General features: G+C 39.8%; 1 long non-coding RNA gene across 2 annotated transcripts in view; it reads right to left on the reverse strand.

Moving 5' to 3' along the window:
• LOC122708171 overlaps positions 1-5451 on the reverse strand; it is a 50223-nt gene extending 44772 nt beyond the window's left edge. For both annotated transcript variants that reach the window (XR_006345033.1, XR_006345034.1), the window contains exon 1: positions 5084-5451. This is a non-coding gene — a long non-coding RNA (uncharacterized LOC122708171). The remainder of the gene's footprint in view (positions 1-5083) is intronic.
• Positions 5452-10518: the final 5067 nt, after the last annotated feature.

Below are 10518 nucleotides of genomic sequence, written 5' to 3' on the forward strand. Positions count from 1 at the left end.
TATTGTAGCTTTTCTTTCAAAGAGCAAGCATCTTCATTTCATGGCTGCAGTCACTGTCTACAGTGATTTTGGAGCCCAAGAAAACAAAATCTCTCACTGTTTCCACTCTCCGCCCCCCCCCCCCAATCTATTTGCCATGAAGTGATGGGACCCGATGCCATGATCTTCATTTTTTGAGTGTTGTTTTTCGCCAGCTTTTTACTCTCCTCTTTCACCCTCATCAAGAGGCTCTTTAGTTCCTCTTTGCTTTCTGTCATTAGGGTGATACCATCTGCATATCTAAGGTTATTGATATTTCTCCTGGAAATCTTGATTCCAACTTGTGATTCATCCAGTCTACCATTCTGCATGATATACTCTGTGGAGAAGTTAGATAAGGAGGGTGAAAATATGCAGCCATGTTATACCCCTTTCCCAACTTTGAACCAGTCCATTGTTCCATGTCTGGTTCTAACGGTTGCTTCAAGTCCTGCACATAGGTTTCTCATGAGATATGTAAGGTGGTCTGGTATTCCCATCTCTTCAAGAATTTTCCACAGTTTGTTGTGATCCACACAGTCAGAGGTTTTAGCATAGTCAATGAAGAAGAAGTAGATGTTTTTATGGAATTTTCTTGCTTTCCTGTGATCCAATGGATGCTGGTAATTTGATCTCTGGTGCCTCTGCCTTTTCTAAATCCAGCTGTTACGTCTGGAAGTTCTAGGTTCACGTATTACTGAAACCCAGATTGAGGGATTACAAGCATGACATTGCTGGTTTATGAAATGAGTGCAATTGTAGGGTAGTTTGAACATTCTTTGGCATTGCCTTTCTTTGGGATTGGAATGTAGACTGACCTTTTCCAGCCCTGTGGCCACTGCTGAGCTTTCCAGATTTGCTGGCATATTGAGTGCAGCACTTTCACAGCAACATCTTTTAAGATTTTAAATAGCTTAGCTGGAATTCCATCACCTCCAGTAGCTTTGTTCATAATAATGCTCCCTAAGGTCCCTTTCACATTCCAGGATGTCTGACTCTAGGTGAGTGACCACACCATCATGGTTATCCAGGTCTTTAAGGTTTTTTTTTTTTTTAATTTCATTGATTTCAGTTTTTTTTCCCCAATTATTTTTATTAGTTGGAGGCTAATTACTTTACAATATTGTAGTGGTTTTTGCCATACATTGACATGAATCAGCCATGGATTTACATGTGTTCCCCATCCTGAACCCCCCTCCCACCTCCCTCCCCATCCCATCTCTCTGGGTCATCCCAGTGCACCAGCCCCGAGCACTTGTTCCGTGCATCCAATCTGGACTGGCGATCTTTTTGTGTAGTTCTTCTATGTATTCTTGCCACCTCTTCTTATCTCTTCCTCTTCTGTTAGGTCCTTGCCATTTCTTCTCTATTGTGCCCATCCTTGCAAGAAATATTCTCTTGGTATCTCCAATTTTCTTAAAGACATCTCTAGTCTTTCCCTTTCTGTTGTTTTGCTCTATTTCTTTGCATTGTTCACTTAAGAAGGTGTTCTTATCTCTCTTTGCAATTCTCTGGAACTCTGTATTCAGTTGGGTATATCTTTTCCTTTCTCTTTTGCCTTTCGCTTCTCTTCTTTTCTCAGCTATTCGTAAGGCCTCCTCAGACAATCACTTTGCCTTCTTGCATTTCATTTTCTTTGGGATGCTTTTGGTCACCACCTCCTGTACGATATTATGAACCTCCGTCCATAGTTCTTCAGGCACTCTGTCTACCAGATCTAATCCCTTGAATCTATTCATCACCTCCACTGTGTCATCATAAGGGATTTGATTTAGGTCATACCTGAATGGTGTAGTGGTTTTCCCTACTGTCTTCAATTTAGGTCTGAATTTTGCAATAATGATTTCATAATCTGAGCCACAGTCAGCTGTCTTGTTCTTGCTGTCTGTTTAGAGCTTCTCCATCTTTGACTGCAAAGAATATAATCAATCTGATTTTGCTATTTACTATCTGTTGTTGTCCATGTCATCTCAGTCAGCTCTTGTGTTGTTGGAAGAGGGAGTTCTCTTAACAAAACTGTTGGACTTTGCCCTGCTTCATTTTGTACTCCAAGGCCAAGTTTGCTCATTTCTCCAGGTATCTCTTGACTTCCTACTTTTGCATTCCAAATCCTTATGATGAAAAGGACATCTTTTTTAGGTTTTGGTTCTAGAAGTTCTTGTAGGTCTTCATAAAACTGTTTTGACTTCATCTTCTTCGGCATTAGTGGCTGAGCATAGACTTGGATTACTGTGATATTGAATGATTTGCCTTGGAAACAAACTGAGATCATTCTGTCATTGTTGAGATTGCACTCAAGTACTGCATGTCAGACTCTTTTGTTGACTAAGGGGGCTGCTCCATTTCTTCTAAGGGATTCTTGCCCACAATAATAAGTATAATGGTCATCTGAATTAAATTCACCCAATCTCATCCATTTTAGTTCACTGATTCCTGAAATGTTGATGTTCACTCTTGCCATCTCCTGCTTGACCATGTCAAATTTTCCTTGACTCATGGACCTAACATTCCAGATTCCTATGCAATATCGTTCTTTATAGCATCAGACTTTACTTTTATGACCAGACACGTTCACAACTAAGAGTCGTTTCCGCTTTGGCCCAGTCTCTTCATTCTTTCTGGAGCTATTTCTCCACTCTTCCCCAGGAGCATATTGGACACCTACCAACCGGGAGGGCTCATCTTCCAGTCTCATATCTTTTTGCCTTTTCATACCGTTCATAGGGTTCTCAAGGCAAAAATATTGGAGTGGTTTGCCATTTCCTTCTTTGGTGGACCATGTTTTGTCAGGTCCAGTGGGCCACATTTTGCCATCATTATTATGCAGCATGCAGACAGTATTACTAATGAAATACTAGTTTAGGAAACCAAAGGTCAGATAGGTTGTTACTGGCTTACCTTCAGGTTGTACAGGAATCACAGCCAGAATTCATTTCTTAAGGATTCTAGTTGACCTCAAATGTCACAGTTACCCAGAACCTCTCCTTGGAGGGTCTGTGTGCAATGGAAAGACAGATTATAAGGTCTTCAAGGAGTGCCTGGAGAATTTTCTGAAAAACTTTGCAGTAGTACCTCTCTAATTAAAGAGTGAGTTTTGTAAGAGAAATTTATGAAACAAATGGTATGGTGCTTGATTTATGGCTTTTCCATCATCATTGACCATGGAGCCTAATAGGAAAACAAACAAACAAATAAGAATACCTACACTGATGGAAATTGATAAGGAAGCATCTGGTATGGTACCTAGCAGAGAGGAGTTTATTGATGGAAAAAAAGAAAGGGAAAGAGGGAGAGTGGAAAGATGGTAAGGGCTTTTCAAAACAGATTTCAAACCAGAAAAGAATGGATCCCAATTCAAATTGCTTAGTATCCAAAAGATAATACAGATGCATTTATGCCTCTCCAAAATATTCTATTTGACTTAATGTTTGGAATGAAGTTTTGAATTTAACTTCAAGGAATATTTGAAAAACCTATATTTGTTGATGTTTCTTCTCATATATGTACATAATTGAAACAAATTGATCTTTTGACCAAATCTGTTGTGAGAGAAATACTGTATATGTCATTATATGGATCCAAGTGCCACACTATATTAATAAAGCACATGAAGTTTAGGAAAAGAAACTTCTTAAAAATGAATCTCAGTTGACAAATTAATTATAACATGCTCTGTAAAACCTCTGGTAACAGTACTCTGTAATTATATAATTTATAGCACATAATCTTTGAGGAGCTAAAGTCTTGTTAAGCTATGTTGTTAATTTTTAATTAAAAACACTTGTGTGTGGAAACGGTGATAAATGATGGATGTGTCTTTCTGTGTTGTGTAGGAAAGGGTTAGTGTTATGGCAGGACATTCTTTCAGAATCAGTTTCTAGAGCACACCTCTAATCCAAAATTTATCAGCACTATCAATTTATTCCAAAAGAAGCCCACTTTATTTATGAAATAAACAGGCAAACTCCTTTGGTCAAGTCTATTCATGGCCCTCTGGGCTTTCCAGGTGGCTCTGTGGTAATGAATCTGCCTGCCAATGTAGGAGACACAGGAGACTTGGGTTCGATTCCTGGGTTGGGAGATCCCCTGGAAAAGGAAATGGCAACCCACTCCAGTATTCTTGCCTGGAGAATCCTGTGGACAGTGGAACCTGGTAGGCTACAGTCCACGGTGTCCCAGAAGAGTCAGACATGACTTAGCAACTAAACAATAACAACTCCTATCTCTCAAGTACCTCTTCAATATCTTCCCACTGTCATTTCATCTGCCTTGAGTCCTTCCCACTCTGCCCCTCACCTGCCTGATACCCACAGCCATGCCGACATCCACCATTGAAACAAAAAATTCTACTCATAATTCAAGTTCTGATCAAATGCTACCTCCTCCATGAAAAGTACTCCCTCCCACTTACCAGGCCAGTGACTAGTCACTTCTTTTCCTAAAATCCCAAAGTACATTATAAACAGTGCCACACCAGAGAGAAAAATGCTCTATCATGTAGAATGATCTTTTGTGCACACTTTCCTTATCTCTTCCACCAGAATATAAATTCTTGACAGCAAAGAGCTGGACTTGGTTTCTGAACTATCTACAGTGCTTAACACAATGCCCAGTACATTTTAAACCCTTGGTGAATATTTGGAGTATAAGCAATCTGAAAAAGCAGCTTACAGGACATCACAAAACCTGATTATTTTCTGAATTATGATTATATTTATAATTATCACTACTGAATAATGATAATTAAGATAAAATTATAAATTAAGATAAATGTTATCTTAAAAATTTATCTTAAAAATTAAGATAAATGATAGCAATGAACATTTACTGAGGCATTACCATGTGCCAGACAGTGTTAAAGAATTTCACATGTATTAATTGCCAAGACAATCCTGTGACTTGGATACTATGATTGTTATTTTCATTTTGCTGATTGGGAGAACTGAGGCAGAGAAATCAGAGAATTTGTAAAATCAAGTTTTACATAATGATATGTGGAAGGGCCAAGATTAAACCCAGGCAGTCTGTCTCCAGAGCCTCACTCATTTCTTTGTAAACAGCTCACCTCTTTTTGCCTTGCCCTCGTATATTCCAAATAAATGAAGTCTCATGCAGGCAGCTTCTCTCCCAGTCAATGAAAATACTCCTGTCCCTCTTGAAAAGACCACATGTGTTGCAGTTACCAGCAATGACTGAGACTTTGGCCATCCTCAAAGAGAGCCATACTGTCTGCTTGATAAAAGCCGTAATTTTCCTGACTTGCTCTGGGCCTGGCCGCCTCAGAGAAAATGCAGGCAGACACTTGGCAACTGGGTTCTCCCAGACTCTCAAGCACAGGGCTGTGTTAGTGTTGGCAGTGGGGGATGGTTTGCTTCCTCCTCGCTTCATGAACTGTCACATCAGCCTCTTTGATCCTCCCAGGGTCTTGAGTGCGCCAAGATCATTACTCTACGTCTTTGCTCTGTTTCAGATAATTGCCAGAGAAAACGCTAAGGTTGGTAATAACCAAGGCAGGGAAATATTGCTCCCTGCACGGTATACCATTTATATATTGCATACTCAGAAAGGTTCCAGAGTGGAGGCATTGCTTATTTTTATTGCCTCAAAGCCATGAAAGGGGGGCGGGGGTGGGGGGGAAGGAATGAACAGAAATTGATACATCTGGAACAAGAGTCAGGCATGATTTACTCACATTTTTACCTGACCTGAAATTGCTTATTTAGAAAAAAGAAACATTATAAAGTCTCGGGAAAATGTCATGAATCAGAGCCAGCATGATTTCACATTGGGGCTCCATAAACTTTTTTTTAGGCAAAGAAACTGTCCAGGAAAATCAAATGAGCCAAAGGTAGCCCTGCCACAGCGACCATCACCATAGCAACAGTTTCCTAGTGTGCTGCCTTGTGAGGGCGCAGCTTAGAAGACTCAAAACACTGGTGGTTGCAAACGAATGGAAACCTGCTGGTTCATTCAAGGCTGTTCTTACTTGGGCAGAGTGTGACTGCTGGTTTAGGAAAGTAACAGACAAGAGACTTTCACCAAAACACTAGTTTATTGCCTCAAAAATTGCTTTGCCCTGACCACACACTACATCACTGAAACACAACTACAGGAAGTTAGAAGAGAAAAAAAAGTTGATTAAAGCCTTCCATCCTGCTTTAATGGTTCCCTTACCTCTTGTGTTCTTGGCACTTTATAAGCAATATGAGCACAGTTATGAAGCAATTAGATAATAAATGCTATTCTTATAGCTACCAGCTGGAAGAGACTTTACAGACCATCAATTTTTTTTTAATTAACTAAACTCCAGACTTTATTTGAATTTCATCTGTTTTTCCATTAAGATCTTCTTTTGGTTCCAGGACTCCATCCAGGAAAGCACATTGCATTTGGTTGTCATGTCTCCTCTGTCTCCTCTGATTTGTGACCATTTTTCAGTGTTTTCTTTTTTAAAAACATGTCTTTGACAGTCCTTTGGAGCATTAGCAAGGGATCCTGTAGAATGTCCTCCAGTTTGAGTTTGTCTGATGTCTTTCTCATAAGTAGGCTGGAGTCATGTTGTTTGGAGGAAGAAGATCAGAGAGAGGAAATCCCCCTCTTATCTCATCATATTGAGAGTACATGATAACCACATGCCATTATTGTGATATTAACATTTGTCGCTTAGTTACTGTTGTGTTTACCAGGTTTCTCCAGGGTAAAGTTAATGTTTTTCTTTTCCCTATTCTATTCTTTGGAAATGAGTCATAAAGCCTAGGCCATTTGGGTACACGGGAGGGTCAAGCTTCACCCCTTCGAGTGGGGAGTATCTACATATATTATTTAGAATTCTTTTATAAAAAAGATTTGACTCTTCTTTCCTATTTTTAAAATGCAATTATTCATTTCACTCAACAACGAAAGGAACATTTCATGCAAAGGTGGGCACAATAAAGGACAGAAATGGTATGGACCTGACAGAAGCAGAAGATATTAAGAAGAGGTGGCAAGAATACACAGAACGATACAAAAAAAAGATCTTAATGACCCAGATAACCATGATGGTGTGATCACTCACCTAGAGTCAGACATACTGGAGTGCGAAGTCAAGTGGGCCTTAAGACGTATCACTATGAACAAAGCTAGTGGAGGTGATGGAATTCCAGCTAAGCTATTTCAAATCCTGAAAGATGGTGCTGTGAAAGTGCTGCACTCAATATGCCAGCAAATTTGGAAAACTCAGCAGTGGCCACAGGACTGGAAAAGGTCAGTTTTCATTCCAATCCCAAAGAAAGGCAATGCCAGAGAATGTTCAAACTACTGCACAATTGCACTCATCTCACATGCTAGTAAGTAATGCTTAAAATTCTCCAAGCAAGGCTTCAGCAGTACATGAACCGTGAATTTCCAGATGTTGAATTTAGAAAAGGCAGAGAAATCAGAGATCAAATTGCCAACATCTGTTGGATCATCAAAAAAGCAAGGGAGTTCCAGAAAACATCTACTTCTGCTTTATTGACTATGCCAAAGCCTTTGACTGTGTGGATCACAACAAACTGTGGAAAATTCTTCAAGAGATGGGAATATCAGACCACCTTATCTGTCTTCTGAGAAATCCATATGCAGGTCAGGAAGCAACAGTTAAAACTGGACATGGAACAACAGACTGGTTCCAAATAGGGAAAGGACTACGTTAAGGCTGTATATTGTCACCCTGCTTATCTAACTTACATGCAGAGTACATCATGAGAAACACTGGGCTGGAGGAAGCACAAGCTGGAATCAAGATTGCTGGGAGAAATATCAATAACCTCAGACATGCAGATGACACCACCCTTATGGCAGAAAGCGAAGAGGAACTGAAGAGTATCTTGATGAAAGTTAAAAAAGACAGTGAAAAAGTTGGCTTAAAACTCAACATTCAAAAAACTAAGCTCATGGCATCCGGTCCCAACACTTCATGGCAAATAGATGGGGAAACAATGGAAACAGTGAGAGACTTTCTTTTTTTGAGCTCCAAAATCACTGCGGATGGTGATTGCAGCCATGAAATGAAAAGATGTTTGCTCCTTGGAAGAAAATCTATGACCAACCTAGACAGCATATTAAAAAGCAGAGACATTATTTTGCCAACAAAGGTCCATTTAGTCAAAGCTATGGTATTTCCAGTAGTCATGTATGTGTGTGAGAGTTGGGCAATAAAGAAAGCTGAGCACTGAAGAATTGATGCTTTTGAACTGTGGTGCTGGAGAAGACTCTTAAGAATCCCTTGGACTGCAAGGAGATCAAACTAGTCAATCTTAAAGGAAATCAGTCCTGAATATTCATTGGAAGGTCTGATGCTGAAGCTGAAGCCCCAATACTTTGGCCACCTGATGTGAAGATCTGACTCATTGGAACAGACCCTGATGCTGGGAAAGATTGAAGGCGGGAGGAGAAGGGGACAACAGAGGATGAGATGGTTGGATGGCATGACTGATTCAGTGGACATGAGTTGGAGCAAGCTCCTGGAGTTGGTGATGGACAGGGAGGCCCAGCATGCTGCAGTCCATGGGGTGGCAAAGAGTCGGACACAACCGAGCGACTGAACTGAACTCAACTGATCCAACATGTACTAATTTATTTTACATTTTTATTTTACATGTACATTTATTTTACACTTTGGGTAATAATTCCATACTGTGTTATTTATTTTGTTTACCAAAGCGTTCTAACTTCAGCCATTAAAATCTTACTTTCATTGACTTCCTTTGACATGTCCCCATCTATTTATTTGTCAAGCACTTTCTTCCTTTTTGGAACCCAAGATGCTCCAGGCTTGTCTTTTATTTTACCTTCCTCAGCTTTAGCATCAGGTATTTCTCCAAGGAGCCCTGGTTCCTTCTACTTGAGAACTGTTTCAAGAAACCAAGTGGACCATCAGGTTTTAACTTCCTCATTGATCAAACAAAGAAGTTAAGGTGCAAATGAGGAAATAAATTACCCAGGATCTGACACTGAGTTAGTGGCAGGCACGAATTAGGATCTGGGTCTGACTCTTGGTTCAATAATTTTTCCTTTACCATAGTTTTTGTTGTGTATCTAGGCTTTCCCAGCTAGCTTGTATGCTCTTTCAAGTTAGGAAGTATGTTTTCTACTCTTTGTGAAATCTCTGTTGTGCCTTTTGTATGGTCAGGCACAGAATAATCAACAAATGCATGAATCAACTCTCTGCATCACACTTATCCAGCCTTATTTTTCACTGCCCAGGCCAGACTGTCATTAACTCTTGCCCTGGACTATTGCAATCTCCTTTAAAATTGAAAATTTTCTCTTCTTTAATCTGTCCTACTCATCATTGCAAGATCAAGGATAAAATAGCAGAGTTGTCATCATTTCTCATCCAACAACATTTTATAGAATAAAATTTAACTCCACAGCATGTCAACTTATTCCTCTTTACCATTTCTCACAAATCTTGGACAGTCTTTTAAAACCATCTTAGCAAATTTTACTACATGATGTGTTGCACAGAAAAGAGCGACCCTCAGACACAGTCTTAGCTTTCATCTTTGCTTTCACCCGTTCCATCTGTGCCTTTCACCAAATTCACATTTTTCTTTCCCGTCCCAGATCAAGTCCCTGTTTCTTTCATAGGTTTTAACCAGTGTTCTTGGGTCTAATTTCTCTGAATAGTGCTCTATTAATTATCATCTCTGAGGCTTAAATTGTCTTTCTCTTTTTCTACTGGTTCATTCCATTGAACATGTTTACATATGAATTCTTTCTAATCCTTGAAAAAACCCCAGCAACAATTTCCCTTGCCCTTACTTCTTCACATATGTTTTTTTCCTTTCATTCACCCTCTATTACTTTAAAAAAAAGTCTCCACTCACAGCTTCAACATTCCTACTTACTATTGATTGACTGACTTACTCTACCTGGATTCAGATTCCCCACCCTAATCATCTATTTATAGTATCTCTAAAGTATCATGAATGATCTCTTTAAAATTTTTAATTAACCCATCAGCCATGGTCACAGTAGGAAACAGCACATTCAAAGGGTTTAATTTTAGTAAGGTAAATTTTAGTTAAGTGAAATAACCCTGTGGGGGAGGTTATGAGAGCTAACTAGGGTCTCCAGGGGCTAGTAAGAGCAGGAAAGCAAAGTCTGGAGCAGTAAGTGAGGAGAGAAGTGCTATCAGAAACAAACAAGAGCTGTAACAATCGAATATGAGCTGTGGCCTTAGCAGAAGAAAATCAGCCTCCGCAAAATCCTGGCCAGCAGAGAAGGAAGAGAGAAGAAATTTCTTATTTTGCTCTTCTTTTACCCTTTGATGTCCTTCTGGTGTCTTCTCATTGTTTAACCCAAACTTGTGCATGCTTCATGCTGAGTCACTTCAATCATGCTCAATTCTTTGAGACCCTATTAACTGTAGCCCTCCAGGCTCCTCTGTCCATGGGATTCTCCAGGCAAGAATACTGGAGTGGGTTGCTGTGCCCTCCTCCAGGGGATCTTCCCCATCCAGGGATTGAACCC

The sequence above is a fragment of the Cervus elaphus genome, chromosome 14, assembly GCF_910594005.1.
Source record: "Cervus elaphus chromosome 14, mCerEla1.1, whole genome shotgun sequence".
NCBI classification, from domain to species: Eukaryota; Metazoa; Chordata; class Mammalia; order Artiodactyla; family Cervidae; genus Cervus; species Cervus elaphus.